Genomic DNA, 16,505 nt, shown 5'->3' with positions numbered 1-16,505 from the left:
AGCATACGTTATTGTGCACAGTAACATTATTTATCAATAGCGCTCTACATAAGCCAAACTGCAGACGTTATTTAACTGCAAAACGGTGAATGGATTTAATGTAACACTGTCAAGGTTAGGGTTAGCCCAGGGCCGGCCCTAGACTTTTTGCCGCCTGAGGCAAATTTTAAAAAAATTGCCACCGCCGCCCCTTCCCCCCCCCCCCCCCCCCGAGAGGGGGGGGGCGCGCTCTGGGGGGCCGCCGAACTGGAGGGGTAGCTGGCAGGACGGGGGTATTGGGCCAGCGGCGGGGAGGGGGGTCGGACCCCCCCCTCCCTCGCCTGGGTCCCCGTCCTCCGCTCCCTTCCAGCCTAAATAGACGCAGCCGAAGTGTAAGAGGCACTGGCGGGGAAGACACTCACCTCTTCCTAGCGTGCACTCCACTGACGTCACTTCCTGCAGCGTCCTGCAGGAAGTGATGTCAGTGGAGCGCACGCTGGAGCGAGGAGGAGGTGAGTGTCCTCCCCGCCCGTGCCTCTTACACTTCGGCTGCGTCTATTTAGGCTGGAAGGGAGCGGAGGACGGGGACCCAGGCGAGGGAGGGGGGGGTCCGACCCCCCTCCCCGCCGCTGGCCCAATACCCCCGTCCTGCCAGCTACCCCTCCAGCTCGGCGGGCCGGCTCCCCGCACCCACGGACGGGCGGGTGCCGCACTGCCGCCCCTGGAAATTTGCCGCCTGAGGCAAAAGTTTCACCCCGCCTCATGAGCGGGCCGGCCCTGGGTTAGCCACCACCACCAGGGGGGTCTTAGGGTTAGGCACCACCAGGGGGTGGTTAGGGTTATGCACCATCAGGGGGGTCTTAGGGTTAGGCACCACCAGGGGAGTGGTTAGGGTTAGGCACCATCAGGGGGTCTTAGGGTTAGGCACCACCAGGGGAGTGGTTAGGGTTAGGCACCACCAGGGGGGTGGTTAGGGTTAGGCATCACCAGGGGAGTGGTTAGGGTTAGGCACCACCAGGGGGGGTGGTTAGGGTTAGGCACCACCAGGGGGGGTGGTTAGGGTTAGGCACCATCAGGGGGTCTTAGGGTTAGGCACCACCAGGGGAGTGGTTAGGGTTAGGCACCACCAGGGGGGTGGTTAGGGTTAGGCACCACCAGGGGAGTGGTTAGGGTTAGGCACCACCAGGGGGGTGGTTAGGGTTAGGCACCACCAGGGGGGGGGGGGGGTTAGGGGCTAGGGATAGGTACAGTGAGGGTTCTGTGTGTTAACGCTAAATAACGATAAGGCTTTAACGCCAAATAACAATAAGGCTTTAACGTTAAATAACAATAAGGCTTTAACGTTAAATAACGATAAGCGGCAAACGGATTAGCGGCAACACCGTGCGCCATTATTTGCAGGTGCCATTTTCAGATGGATTCAGCTAACAGACCTCCTATCGCTTTTCCTATCTCTCCAATGTCTCTCCCTTCTCTCACTAATACAGCAGCACACAGAGTGAGAACATGGCCAACGCTGCTGCCTTATATAAGGGGGGGCTCCAGGAGGGAGTGCACCCTGATTGGCTGCCATGTGTCTGCTGACTGTGATGTAGAGGGACAAAGTTTAGCCCAATGATGTAGTATAGGGGGCGGGTCGAACCGGCATAAAGTTCACGACCCGATGCGAATGCGAACCTGCGTTGTTTGCGCAAATAAGTTCGCCTGCGAACCGTTTGGGACAACTCTGCCTATACTGAGGGTGTTTTTTGGTGGGCTCACCGCAACTCTAATGTGCGGTGCAATTTGTAAGGTGCTATGCAGTGCAGGGGGGGTTGTATGGCGCATCCTCACAAGCAAAACGCCTAGAACCGGCCCTGATGGTGTCGCCTTGGTCAGTTGCAGCGCAGGGAAGAGCGTATGCCGGAATGACATGCTTTGGTCCTGCTAAGCCTCTGCCTCTCATACTTTTAGCCATAGACCCTGAATAAGCAATAAGCATGCAGATCAGATGTTTCTGACTAGAGTCTGACTAGATTAGCCACATGCTTGTTTCAGGTGTGTGATTCAGACACTACTGCAGTCAAAGAGATCAGCAGGGCACCAGGCAACTGGTATTGTTTATAGCTGGTTCAAACTTGAAGAGCTTTTTCAAAGCCCTTGTAATTTGAAAAGCTCTTGCTAATGTAATGCTTTGCGAGTGTTCTCATTCAAGAGATGTGATTTTTTTTAAAACCCCCATTGCGTTAAATTAGCAAAATCACTAGCGCTTACAGAGCTCTTGCAGTGTGAAACAACCCTTACCCTCCCTGGTGTTTAGCCCATAATGGTTACGGGCAGGGAAAAGAAGATGAAAGTGGCATGCCTGTAACCATTACATGTAGGCATTCCCAATATAGGAAAACATAGGTGCCCCGCATCCCGATCCCCTTCCCCGATCCCCAGTCACTGTGAAGCAATACACTACTTACACTACCTGATCCATGTGTACACATGCAAGATGTTTTCAAGCACTTTAAGCCTCCAATTTAGGAATGTAATGTGATTTCTGCCCTTTAGGGATTATAACCCTGCTCTGCGTCAAATCCGTAATTTTCCCCGGGACTTTTAGTGTGTATCCCACTCCGCCATGCCTCCTTCCAGGTGTTAGAGCCCTTGAAACATCTTTTCCATCACTTTTGTAGCCAGAAACAGTGTTTGTAGTTTTTAAAGTTTGCCTGCCCATTGAAGTATATTGCGGTTCGCCGAGTTCTCCGGTTCGCGGACTTTCGCAGAAGTTCGTGTCCGTGAAGCCAAAATCTGAGGTGTGCGGCATCTCTATTTGCTCATAGTATTTAAAATCTGTTGGCCTTCATACTACATAACAGTGGGAAATAATGGGTGTGGTCATGAACCAGAATGTGGGTGTGGTCGTGGGTGGAGACAAGTTTACATGAACTAAGCAATGGTGGGACATTAGATTAGGACAGTGGTGGCGAACCTTTTGGAGGTCGAGTGTCCAAACTGCAAAGTCACTTTACTATCAAAGTGCCAACAGCAATTTAAACTAAATACAAACGTTTTAACTCATACATGAACATTATGGAACATTATGGAAAATTAAGTTGAAAATAAACTGTGAAGATAAACAATTTCATCCATCGTACTCCTGAAAAAATTATTCATTTTTTTTAGAACCTCCCAGTTTCATTTTCTGTTTTAAAAAGCGTAAAAAGTAGGTTTAATGCTATTGTCTAATATGATGATGATTCAGCTTTTTCCATAGTCTCGCAGTTAGCAATCATGTGACCCCCAACAAGACAAATTCAGCAATCATGAGGCCCCCAACATGACCAACTCAGCAATCATGAGGCCCCCAACAAGACAAATTCAGCAATCATGAAGCCTCCAACAAGACAAATTCAGCAATCTTGAGGCCTCCAACAAATCATGAGGCCCCCAACAAGACAAAGTCAGTAACCATGAGGCCCGCAACAAGACAAATTCAGCAGTCATGAGGCACATAAATAGACAGCTTTTAACATAAATAGGCAGAATGCCCCCTTAATATGTAGACACCTCTCACCTGGCAGCAGTTCCCCAAAATACACTTAATCTGACAGTAGTGGTTCCCCAAAAATAGGTAGCCCCAGGTCTATAGGTGTCCCCAGAATAGGTGACCAGCGGTATAGATGTCCCCAGAACTGGTAGCCAGGGGTAGAGATGTCCCCAGAACAGGTAGCCGGGGTATATGTGCCCAGTATATGTAGTCAGGGGTATATGTGCCCAGTATACGTAGGCAGGGGTATATGTGCCCAGTATATGTAGGCAGGGGTATATGTCCCCAGTATATGTAGGCAGGGGTATATGTCCCAGTATATGTAGGCAGGGGTATATGTCCCAGTATATGTAGCCAGGGGGATATGTCCCAGTATATGTAGGCAGGGGGTATATGTCCCAGTATATGTAGGCAGGGGGTATATGTCCCAGTATATGTAGCCAGTGGGTATATGTCCCAGTATATGTAGCCAGGGGGATATGTCCCAGTATATGTAGGCAGGGGTATATGTCCCAGTATATGTAGGCAGGGGTATATGTCCCAGTATATGTAGCCAGGGGGGATATGTCCCAGTATATGTAGCCAGGGGGGTATGTCCCAGTATATGTAGGCAGGGGGTATATGTCCCAGTATATGTAGGCAGGGGGTATATATCCCAGTATATGTAGCCAGGGGGATATGTCCCAGTATATGTAGGCAGGGGTATATGTCCCCAGAAAAAGTAGCCAGGGAGATATGTCCCAGTATAAGTAGGCAGGGGTATATGTCCCAGTATATGTAGGCAGGGGTATATGTCCCAGTATATGTAGGCAGGGGGTATTTGTCCCAGTATATGTAGCCAGGGGGATATGTCCCAGTATATGTAGGCAGGGGTATATGTCCCAGTATATGTAGGCAGGGGTATATGTTCCAGTATATGTAGGCAGGGGTATATGTCCCAGTATATGTAGCCAGGGGGATATGTCCCAGTATATGTAGCCAGGGGTATATGTCCCCAGAAAAAGTGGCCATGTGTGCCCCAGCAGGAGGGGAGCAGCGCAGAGAAGAGGGAGAGCTATGGGCACTCACCTTAGGGGGCTCTCCCTCCCTCGCTCGCTCTCCCCTCTGGAGTCCGGAATGAAGTGTGCAGCGGCTGGGCAGCGGGCGGAACTTACCTCCTCTCGTCGCACGCGCCGGATGGATTAGCCGCTACTCTGGTCTGATCCAGACCAGAGTGCGGCACCAGAACTTCCGGCGCAGGAGCGAGATGAGGTAAGTTCCACCCGCTGCCCAGCCGCTGCACACTTCATTCCGGAGGGGACAGCGAGGGAGAGAGAGCCCCCTAAGGTGAGGGAAGGGGGGGGAGACATCCGCCCTTCCCCACTGTGCCCATAGCTCTCTCTCTTCTCTGCGCTGTTCCCCTCCTGCTGGCTGCACGGGCACGCGGCCAGGGGGGAGCAGCGGGCGGCCAGGCTCGGGCAGATGCCCGGTTTTGCCGTACGTGCGGACGCCCATGTCTCCACTTGATATGTTTCTGCAGATTTTGTCATAAAAATGAATAAAACTGAAAAACAAATGAAAACCTCTTATCAAGGCTTATGAAATCAGCTTACACAGAGTTGTATGAAAACCAGAAATATCTCTGTTCCTTTGTGTATTGTGTTCAGTTCTACGCAGTATTACAGGTGATGGTGCTTTAGGAAATTCTGATAATTAGTCATCTCTATTTCAGGCTATCACTTCTCCATCTCTCCTGTGGACTATTACACTGATAGATACAACTTGATGAAGCTGAAGTGATCATCTGGAGATGATTAGCACCTTGGGGGATGGAGCTCAGTGTTTGTGTGTTGTGGCTGGAAAAGAAAGCTGTTCATAGCTCCTCTACCTTCTGTCTGGGTCATTCCCCCGAGGATCTCTGATCCCTGTGTTACCTCACCGCATGTCAACTACATCTGACCGCACACATCACTGAGACAAAAATACACAACTGCTTTCATCTTACGTAAGGTGCATGAAAGACAATGAACAGTTTTCCAAGAAAACCTGTCATAACTAAGAAAAATATTCCACATGCATTAAACAATGCCTAGTAGTAATGTCTATTAGTGTTACTTGATTTTATTGTAATTAAAGTAAACCTGAGGTTTCTGAAATGTTAACATTCATTCATACCTTGGGCTTCTTGGTGTGCAGATAAACTTCCTAGCTCCTCATTTTAGCAATCGCCTTGCTTCCATGGTCCTTCAGTAGCCCCCATTTGCAGCTGCAATCTCAGTAGAAGGGTGCATGCTTGAACCAAACACCCAGGGCATATCAATAGCATATTAAAAATGCATGCCAACAATGTGGCTCTTCTTCTTTTTACATTTCAAAGTTTAGCAGAGGCCTTTTTATCTAACTTCCGAGGCCTGCCCAACCAGAGATTTCAGGCAGATAAGGACTGATGTAATTATTTTATTGCACACATTAGCAGAGAGCAGGCAAAAGCTTTCAGATGTGGGAGGGATAGTACACTATGTTTCAAAGAGTTTAGAGAGGTCACAAATGCTATCTACACACCTTCCTGTGGATAAATAATGGGCAGTTAGAAGGGGAGAACATGGCAGCTCCTATAGCTACTAGAAATCAGGACAAACTGCAGAAATAGAAATGTTGCTTGGTTCCCTTTAAGCACCTTCTTTGCGCCCACTTTCCCATGGCTGAGTGCAAGAGCCATGTCCCGGAAGTGTCCTTGGCATACACGGATCTGAATTTTTGCAAACTGTGCATGGCTAAGACTTCTCACGGTCGTGGCTGTTGTGCACAGCCATGAGGAAGCATATGGTTGAACAGAGTTCACAGCATAGACAGAGCTCACGGTACCTCGAAGGCCGGTGTAGCTAGAAGGAGAAGCCACAAAGTTTATCTGTCAACTAAAGAAGCTCCAGGTATGAATAACTTTTAACTTTTGTGGTCACACAATCCAGCTCATTCCTTAAATGAGGACACTTTAATAAGGGGAAATTAGAGGTGTTAAAAGGGATGTGGCCAATTAAATAGCAGAATCAATTTACCCTTTGCTCTTCCTCGCCGGCAAACAGATTGGGCTCTATTCACAAAGGGCAGTTCGGTAAAATACCTCTTTCGGTATTTTACACTTTTTTTTCCAAGTTTTTCTACATGAGGCAGAGGTTCGGTAAGTTTCAAAACAAACATGCCTCAATTCACTAAGCCCTGCTCTGTATGTGTCACTTACCAGCGTGGAGCAGGTCAGCGGTGAGGCGGGGAGCTGCGTGTATGAGTCGGAGGTTTTCTCTGCAGTGTATCCTGTAATCCTTTTAGATGTGCTGCAGCCACCAGGGGGAGCTCTTCTGCATGCCAAAATACAGATTTTCACATCTAAAGGGATGCAGAAAAGCCCTCAAAATGGCCAACTTCCTCTGCTCTGATACAGTGACCTACGGCCAATACCCCATTGCATCAAAACAGTATGAGAATCAGGGTTGTAAGGCTCTTCCTATTGGCTGCCTGGCTCTCCCCAAAGGCTGTTTGTCAAATCTACCGCACAGAGACAGCAGGGGGAGAGCCAGTTATCAACTGCTGTGAGCTGGAGAAAATTACCGAACTATTTCTTGACATTTCTTGATGGAATTACCGCACAAGTCTTTAATTTACCTCACTAGTCGGTGATATTAATTTTCTGTGTGGTAATCAGTTTAGTGAATTTTAATTAGGGAAAATGATCGGTAAAATCCACTGTTTTCTGCATTACCGAATGTGGTAATGCTTTGTGAATAGAGCCCATTGCGCATAAGCAGTTCGATCCGCCCCATTCACTTACATGGAGCCAAAAATTGACCCCTCACTCCAGAGTCATCAGACACATGACAGCCAATGAGGTATCTCTCCCTCCTGGGGGCTCCTTCTGAGCACTAGATGTCTCTGCAAATCACTGCTTCTTTCAGCTGTTGCATAGGCATGTTCATAGCTTCACATACGCTATCTATCCATCATGCCTTCTGTTGTCCTCTTCTTCTTTCGCGTTCAAATTTTTCAAAGCATCAAGCATTTCTCCAAAGTGCCTTCTCATTATGTAACCCTTTGCACATTCTCATACATTCTCTACTCATGTAGAATAGAGTTTATCTCAAACCTCCGATTTTAGGTTCGTGAACCTCGAATGCGAACACGCAAAAAAAGAACATGCAAACTTTCGAACCACTATAGACTTCAAGGGGCAGGAGAACCTTCAAAACTACAAACATTAATTGTGGCCACTAAAGTGATGGAAAAGATGTTTCAAGGGGTCTAACACATGGAGGGGGGCATATCGGAGTGGGATACATGCCCAAAGTCCCGGGGAAAATCCAGATTTGACGCACAGCAGGGTTTAAGGGGATAAATCACATTTTATTGCTAAATTGGAGGCCTAAAGTGCTTTAAAACATCTTGCATGTGTATACATCAATCAGGTAGTGTAATTAGAGTACTGCTTCACACTGACACACCAAACTCACTGTGTAACGCACCGCACACAGCTGTTTGTGTAGTAATGGCCGTGCTGGACTGGTGCGCACCATGGCGAGAGTGCAGGCCCTCAAACCCATATGGTCGGGCTGAGGTAGCTGAATGACAGAACAACAGTGACTGCGTGTCCAGCTGATCGAATTTGGTCTGTCCACAATGAAGCAACGACCTTATTATCTTCTTGGGTTAGGTGTGCCCCCCAACCCCAACACACTCATTTAGCCGGTCAATGCTTCATTGTGATACGCAAGCCCCTTCACCGCGGCAAGGTAACGATCACGAAGGGGAATTGGCACATGTACATGCCTTTTGTTTTGTTGTTGCAGCCGCAGTGCAGCCAGAAAAATTAGGCAGGCATGTACACGCACCAGAAAAATTATTATAGCGGACGCACCTGGAGTCCTGGACCCTGTTGGTAGTGGCAGAGAAGGCAGTCACACGGCGTGCAGGCAGAGATGCTGTATGTGGGGACTGACTTAGTCTTCGGGCAGGCAGTAGCCCTCCGGGATCCATGCCTCATTCATTTTGATAAAGGTGAGGTACTGAACACTTTTGTGACCTAGGCGACTTCTCTTCTCACTGACAATGCCTCCAGCTGCGCTGAAGGTACTTTCTGACAGGACGCTTGAGGCAGGGCAAGCCAGAAGTTGGATGGCAAATTGTGATAGCTCTGGCCTAGTGTTGGGCGAACAGTGTTCGCCACTGTTCGGGTTCTGCAGAACATCACCCTGTTCGGGTGATGTTCGAGTTCGGCCGAACACCTGACGGTGCTCGGCCAAACCGTTCGGCCATATGGCCGAACTAAGAGCGCATGGCCGAACGTTCCCCGAACGTTCGGCTAGCGCTGTGATTGGCCGAACGGGTCACGTGGTTCGGACCCGAACGCGCTCTGATTGGCCGAACTGTCACGTGGTTCGGGTAAATAAATACCCGAACCACGTCATATCTCCGCCATTTGTCTGTGGGTTTAGCTTTGGGTAGGCAGGCAGGGTAGTTCGCGCTCCAGCCACGCTAGCCAGGGTCCCCCCCAGTCATTGTGTGTCACTGCTGGGAACAGTAGTACACCGCTCGTTCAGCCACACTATATAGCATTCTGTGTACTGTTCTGTGTCTGCTGGGAACAGTGGTACACCGCTCGTTCAGCCACACTATATAGCATTCTGTGTACTGTTCTGTGTCTGCTGGGAACAGTGGTACACCGCTCGTTCAGCCACACTATATAGCATTCTGTGTACTGTTCTGTGTCTGCTGGGAACAGTAGTACACCGCTCGTTCAGCCACACTATATAGCATTCTGTGTACTGTTCTGTGTCTGCTGGGAACAGTAGTACACCGCTCGTTCAGCCACACTATATAGCATTCTGTGTACTGTTCTGTGTCTGCTGGGAACAGTAGTACACCGCTCGTTCAGCCACACTATATAGCATTCTGTGTACTGTTCTGTGTCTGCTGGGAATAGTGGTACACCGCTCGTTCAGCCACACTATATAGCATTCTGTGTACTGTTCTGTGTCTGCTGGGAACAGTAGTACACCGCTCGTTCAGCCACACTATATAGCATTCTGTGTACTGTTCTGTGTCTGCTGGGAACAGTAGTACACCGCTCGTTCAGCCACACTATATAGCATTCTGTGTACTGTTCTGTGTCTGCTGGGAACAGTAGTACACCGCTCGTTCAGCCACACTATATAGCATTCTGTGTACTGTTCTGTGTCTGCTGGGAACAGTAGTACACCGCTCGTTCAGCCACACTATATAGCATTCTGTGTACTGTTCTGTGTCTGCTGGGAATAGTGGTACACCGCTCGTTCAGCCACACTATATAGCATTCTGTGTACTGTTCTGTGTCTGCTGGGAACAGTAGTACACCGCTCGTTCAGCCACACTATATAGCATTCTGTGTACTGTTCTGTGTCTGCTGGGAACAGTAGTACACCGCTCGTTCAGCCACACTATATAGCATTCTGTGTACTGTTCTGTGTCTGCTGGGAATAGTGGTACACCGCTCGTTCAGCCACACTATATAGCATTCTGTGTACTGTTCTGTGTCTGCTGGGAACAGTGGTACACCGCTCGTTCAGCCACACTATATAGCATTCTGTGTACTGTTCTGTGTCTGCTGGGAACAGTGGTACACCGCTCGTTCAGCCACACTATATAGCATTCTGTGTACTGTTCTGTGTCTGCTGGGAACAGTAGTACACCGCTCGTTCAGTCACACTATATAGCATTCTGTGTACTGTTCTGTGTCTGCTGGGAACAGTAGTACACCGCTCGTTCAGCCACACTATATAGCATTCTGTGTACTGTTCTGTGTCTGCTGGGAACAGTAGTACACCGCTCGTTCAGCCACACTATATAGCATTCTGTGTACTGTTCTGTGTCTGCTGGGAATAGTGGTACACTGCTCGTTCAGCCACACTATATAGCATTCTGTGTACTGTTCTGTGTCTGCTGGGAATAGTGGTACACCGCTCGTTCGCCACTGTATAGCATTGTGCTCTGTGTCGCTGCTGGGAATAGTGGTACACCGCTCACCCGTCACTGTATAGCATTGTGCTCTGTGTCGCTGCTGGGAATAGTGGTACACCGCTCACCCGTCACTGTATAGCATTGTGCTCTGTGTCGCTGCTGGGAATAGTGGTACTGTATAGCATTTCTGTACTGCCACTGTACTGCTGCCAGTCAGCGTGTACTGTAAGGATAAGTGAAATGAGGAAGAAATCCGGTGAAAGAGGGAGGGGCAAGGGAAGAGGTGTTTCCCCTGACGGTTCACGTACAGGCCACAGGGGAGCACCCAAGAAAACCCACTCAATACCGCCCATGTTGTCCAGGACAACAACCCTCACAAATCCAAAAGAACAGGACCAGATAATTACTTGGATGACCTCTCAAGCGTCCAGCAGTGGGTTAAGCAGCACCAGCACATCACGCACGAGGTCCGAGTCCTCAGCCAGTTACAAGGAGCCAGTGGGCACAAAGCTGACACAACCGGCAGCGACACCACGCACACAACTGCCAGATAACCAGTCCGATGAATTACCTCAGGACACAATGGGGTATTCGCAGGAGCTATTCCCAGCCCAACAAACTTCCACCTTTCAAAGGTCAATGGAGGAACAGCCAGAAATGTTGTGCCTGGATTCACAACCGTTAACTGTGGGAAATGCACCGCGCACTGAAATACAAGGCGAGTCCGAAGAGGACTCGGAAACCCAAATCCCAGAGCAATTTGGGCAGGAGGGGTTGCAATTGCAGGAGGTCGGCCGACAAGATCTGGAAGACGACGTTGGAGTGTGCTGCGCAGAGGTTGTTGTGGGGAGCTCTACTCCACGGCGGTGGCCCACAATGACATATGACGAGTTTGAGGAGATGGAAGAGGAGGGTATGGACAATGTGGACAGAGACCCAGATTTTGTTTGTGAACGAGAACATCGCCGTCGTAGCAGCAGCACAGATGAGTCTGTTGAAGAACACACTGCTGCACGAGTTCGCCTTGTGCCACAAGGTAGGCGGCGCGCAATTTCAGGCACCACAAGCGTGGAAGTTCAAGTGAGAGGCAAAAGAGGAGCAAACAGAAATCGCCAGCAAGGAGGCAGGTGCTCCAAAGTCTGGGCTTTCTTTGAAGACTGCACTGAGGATGTTACCATGGCGATTTGCAAGGTGTGCAAGACCCGCCTGAGCAGGGGGAAAAATATTAACAACCTCTCCACCACCAGCATGAGCCGTCACATGCTATCCAAACATCCCACTCTTTGGGCAAACGCGTCAGGACAGGGTACCAGAAACAACACTGCCTCCCTTGGGTTCACCAGACTCACCACCAGACCCGCCTCAGCAGCAGCAGTAGCCCAGCCATTGCGTGGTTCACAACATTCACAAACATCAGACGACGCTGACACTGTCACTTTCCGGAGTAGTGCTCTTGAGGTCTCCCAGTGTTCATCAAACACAACAACCAACAGCCCTTCCGTGTGCAGCGCTACGGTTCAGTTGTCTGTGTCGGAGATGTTTGAGCGCAAGAGGAAATTGCCAGCAAATGACCCCCGGGCCGTGGCAGTAACAGCCAGCATAGCCAAGCTTCTGGCCTGCGAAATGCTGCCATATCGATTGGTGGAGACAAACAGCTTCAAGGGCATGATGTCAGTGGCCATCCCACGTTACGTGGTTCCCAGCCGCTACCACTTTGCGCGCTCTGCAGTGCCTGAGTTGCATGAGCACGTGGTCAGCAAAATAACCCGAAGCTTGAAGAATGCCGTTGCCTGCAAGGTTCACCTCACCACTGACACCTGGACGAGTGCGTTCGGCCAGGGTCGATACATCTCCCTTACCGCGCACTGGGTGAACCTTGTGGAGCCTGGCAGCGATTCCTCACCTGCTACGGCACGGGTGTTGCCCACGCCACAAACAGCTGCACCGCCGTCCCTCCCACTGGATAACAGCAGCACCTACCTCTCTGACTCCTTCTCCTCCAACGCATCTCAAAGCTGTACCTCATCCGGAAACGCTAACCCAGCAGCAGTAGGATCGTGGAAGCAGTGCAGCACAGCTGTTGGCATGCGTCAGCAAGCGTTGCTGAAGCTAATCTGCCTTGGGGATAAGCAGCACACAGGGGAGGAAATTTGGAGGGGAATAAAGGAACAGACGGATTTGTGGCTGGCACCGCTGGACCTGAAACCGGGCATGGTTGTGTGTGATAATGGGAGTAATCTCATTCGCGCTTTAAGGTTGGCTAAGCTGACACACATCCCTTGCCTGGCGCACGTGATGAACCTAGTAGTTCAGCGGTTCCTGAGGACATACCCAGGCGTGCCCGATCTGCTGTTGAAGGTGCGTCGAGTGTCCAAACATTGTAGAAATTCCAGTACTGCTTCGGGGGCACTCGCCAAGATGCAGGAGCGCTTCAATCTCCCCCACCATCGCTTGCTGTGTGATGTCCCTACGCGCTGGAATTCTACGCTGCACATGCTAGCCCGCTTTTGCGAGCAGAAGAGTGCAGTGGTCCAGTACATGACGGCGCAGTACCGAGGCGCATCCGGCCAGCTGCCAAGCTTCTGTGGATCCGATTGGGCCAACATGTTGGACCTCTGCCAAGTCCTCCAAAATTTTGAGCAATCCACGTTGCTTGTGAGCAGTGACAACTCTTCAGTCAGCATTACCATACCACTGCTGTGTTTACTGAAGAGGTCGATGTTAAAAATCAAGGAAACAGCTGTCATGATGCAACTGGGGGAATCTGAAAGAGAAAACGATCAGCGTGATGGTACCAACATCAGGCCATCCGCCTCAGGGAACGCTGGCCCCAGCAGCTATGACGAAGAAGAGGAGGAGGAACAGCTGGAGTTGGAGCAGGAATTTCATGCCACCACTGACGAGGGCCAGAGCGGTGCACGTTGGACTTCCACAATTCAACGCGAATGGTCAGCAGAAGCAGACCAGGAGGAAGGTGACGACTATGATGCATCACAACAACTATCACAACGCTCACAAGAGGATGATGAGGATTCTGGTAGGACTCTGGCACACATGGCTCAATTCATGCTAGACTGCATTGAACGTGACCCACGCATTGTGCGCATTCTGGACAACACCAATTACTGGGTTTATACCCTTCTGGATCCACGGTACAAACACAATGTTCCAAAACTGCTTGAAGAAAGAGTCAGACAGGTCAAAATGGAAGAATACCAGCAGGCCCTTGTGGAGACTTTAGAGAGGAGATTGACATCCTCCCCCTCCTCTAGCCAGTTGTACGCAGACAGACTGACTTCCGCAAACCCAGGACGACCAGGAGGGCAGCAAACAACGCAAGCCGCAGCTAGTACCCAAAAGGGAATGGTATCGGCAGTGTCCTTGGAGTGGGAAAATTTTCTGACACCCATGCAGCCGCAGCCCACTGAACAGCAAGCGTGCAGATCCACCTCCAACACCGATCGCCTGGAGAAGATGGTCAAGGACTACATGTCAGATGGCGTAGCTGTGTCGAACCATCCATCTGCACCCTTCAACTATTGGGTATCGAAGCTAGACACCTGGCACGAACTGGCAATGTACGCAATAGAGGTGCTGGCTTGCCCGGCAGCCAGCGTTATGTCGGAACGCTGTTTCAGTGCTGCCGGAGGCATCGTCACAGATCGGCGTATCCGCCTCTCTACAGAAAATGCAGACCGTCTGACTCAAATTAAAATGAATCAATCCTGGATTGGAAATGACTACGCAACACTCCAGGACCCCAACCAAGTAACATGACCAATGAACATCTGGGATGGTGTTGCGTTTCCGGGCCCTGTTTATTGAACCTCTCATCTGTATTACATTTATGACTGCATGGCGGCAAAAAGCATTGCTGCTATATCCGCACGCTTTTTGTCCACATGCAAGGCCTGGGTTGTTGTGTCTCACAAAGCGTGGCCTTCTCCTCCTGCGCCTGCTCCTGTTCCATCACGTCTGCTGCTGCTGGGTTAGCGTTGCCGCGTGGTCCCTGTTTATTGAACCACTTATCTTTATTACATTTATGACTGCATGGCGGTACAAAGCATGCTATCCGCACGCTTCTTGCCCTCATGCAAGGCCTGGGTTGTTGTGTCTCACAAAGCGTGGCCTTCTCCTCCTGCGCCTGCTCCTGTTCCATCACGTCTGCTGCTGCTGGGTTAGCGTTGCCGCGTGGTCCCTGTTTATTGAACCACTTATCTTTATTACATTTATGACTGCATGGCGGTACAAAGCATGCTATCCGCACGCTTCTTGCCCTCATGCAAGGCCTGGGTTGTTGTGTCTCACAAAGCGTGGCCTTCTCCTCCTGCGCCTCCTCCTGTTCCATCACGTCTGCTGCTGCTGGGTTAGCGTTGCCGCGTGGTCCCTGTTTATTGAACCACTTAACTTTATTACATTTATGACTGCATGGCGGTACAAAGCATGCTATCCGCACGCTTCTTGCCCTCATGCAAGGCCTGGGTTGTTGTGTCTCACAAAGCGTGGCCTTCTCCTCCTGCGCCTGCTCCTGTTCCATCACGTCTGCTGCTGCTGGGTTAGCGTTGCCGCGTGGTCCCTGTTTATTGAACCACTTATCTTTATTACATTTATGACTGCATGGCGGTACAAAGCCTGCTATCCGCACGCTTCTTGCCCTCATGCAAGGCCGGGGTTGTTGTGTCTCACAAAGCGTGGCCTTCTTCTCCTCCTGCGCCACCCTCCTCCTGTTCCATCACGTGTGCTGCTGCTGGGTTAGCGTTACCGGTCCCTTTTCCTGGAACCTCTTATATGTATTACATTTATGACTGCATGCCGACAAAAAACATGTTACCTGTGCAAAGAAAACAGACATTTCCCGCATTTAAAAGACAGTTTTCCCTTTGAAACTTTAAAATCGATTTTCTCAAAAACTATAAGCTCTTTTTGCTAATTTTTTTTTCCTCTTGTACCCACTCCCAAGGTGCACATACCCTGTAAATTTGGGGTATGTAGCATGCAAGGAGGCTTTACAAACCACAAAAGTTCGGGTCCCCATTGACTTCCATTATGTTCGGAGTTCGGGTCGAACACCCGAACATCGCGGCCATGTTCGGCCTGTTCGGCCCGAACCCGAACATCTAGATGTTCGCCCAACACTACTCTGGCCACAAGTCAAGCCTGCGCACCCAGTAGTCCAGGGGTTTATCGCTGCTCAGAGTGTCTACATCCGCACTTAAGGTCAGGTACTCGGTTACATGGTGGTCGAGGCGTTGGTGGAGGGTGGATCCAGAATGGCTAAGGGGAGGCATTGGACTAAAGAATGTCTGCATGTCCGACATCACCATGAGAAAGCTAGAGCATCCTGTCCTTGCATGCGTGGACATGGGAGGAGGAAGAAGATTACTGGCAGTGGCACTCTTATTCCGTTGTGCTGTGACATCACCCTTAACCGCACTGTAAAGCATAGTTGCCAGTTTGCTCTGCATGTGCTGCATCCTTTCTGCCTTCTGGTGATTTGGAAACATCTCCGCCACCTTGTGCTTATACTGAGGGTCTAGTAGTATTGCCACCCAGTAATGGTCATTCCTCTTAAGTTTTTTTACACGGGGGTCCCTCAACAAGCTGGACAGCATGAAAGATGCCAACTGCACAAAGTCCGATGCCGCCGTACTAGCCATCTCATCTTGCTCTTCCTCAGTGATGTCAGGTAAGTTCTCCTCCTCCCCCCAGCCACGAACAATACCACAGGAAAGGTGAGCAGCACAAGCCCCCTGCGATGCCTGCTGCAGTTGTTCTTCCGCCTCCTCCTCAAAAAAACCACCTTCCTCATCTGACTCCTCTTCCCCAGATGACTCCTCCTCCTCCTCCTTTGTGATGCCGCAGGTGTTGATGATGCCGCAGGTGATGTTTCAAAAAACTCTTCCTCCTCCTCCTGTTCCTCCTGGTCACACTCCTCTACAGCTCAATCAACCACTATACGCACGGCACGCTCCAGGAAGAAAGCATATGGGATCGTGTCGCTGATGGCGCCTTCACTGCGACTCACCAGGTTTGTCACCTCCTCAAATGG

This window comes from Hyperolius riggenbachi, chromosome 2 (assembly GCF_040937935.1).
Source record: "Hyperolius riggenbachi isolate aHypRig1 chromosome 2, aHypRig1.pri, whole genome shotgun sequence".
In the NCBI taxonomy this organism is placed as follows: domain Eukaryota; kingdom Metazoa; phylum Chordata; class Amphibia; order Anura; family Hyperoliidae; genus Hyperolius; species Hyperolius riggenbachi.
Note: the sequence above shows the minus strand (reverse complement) of the source record.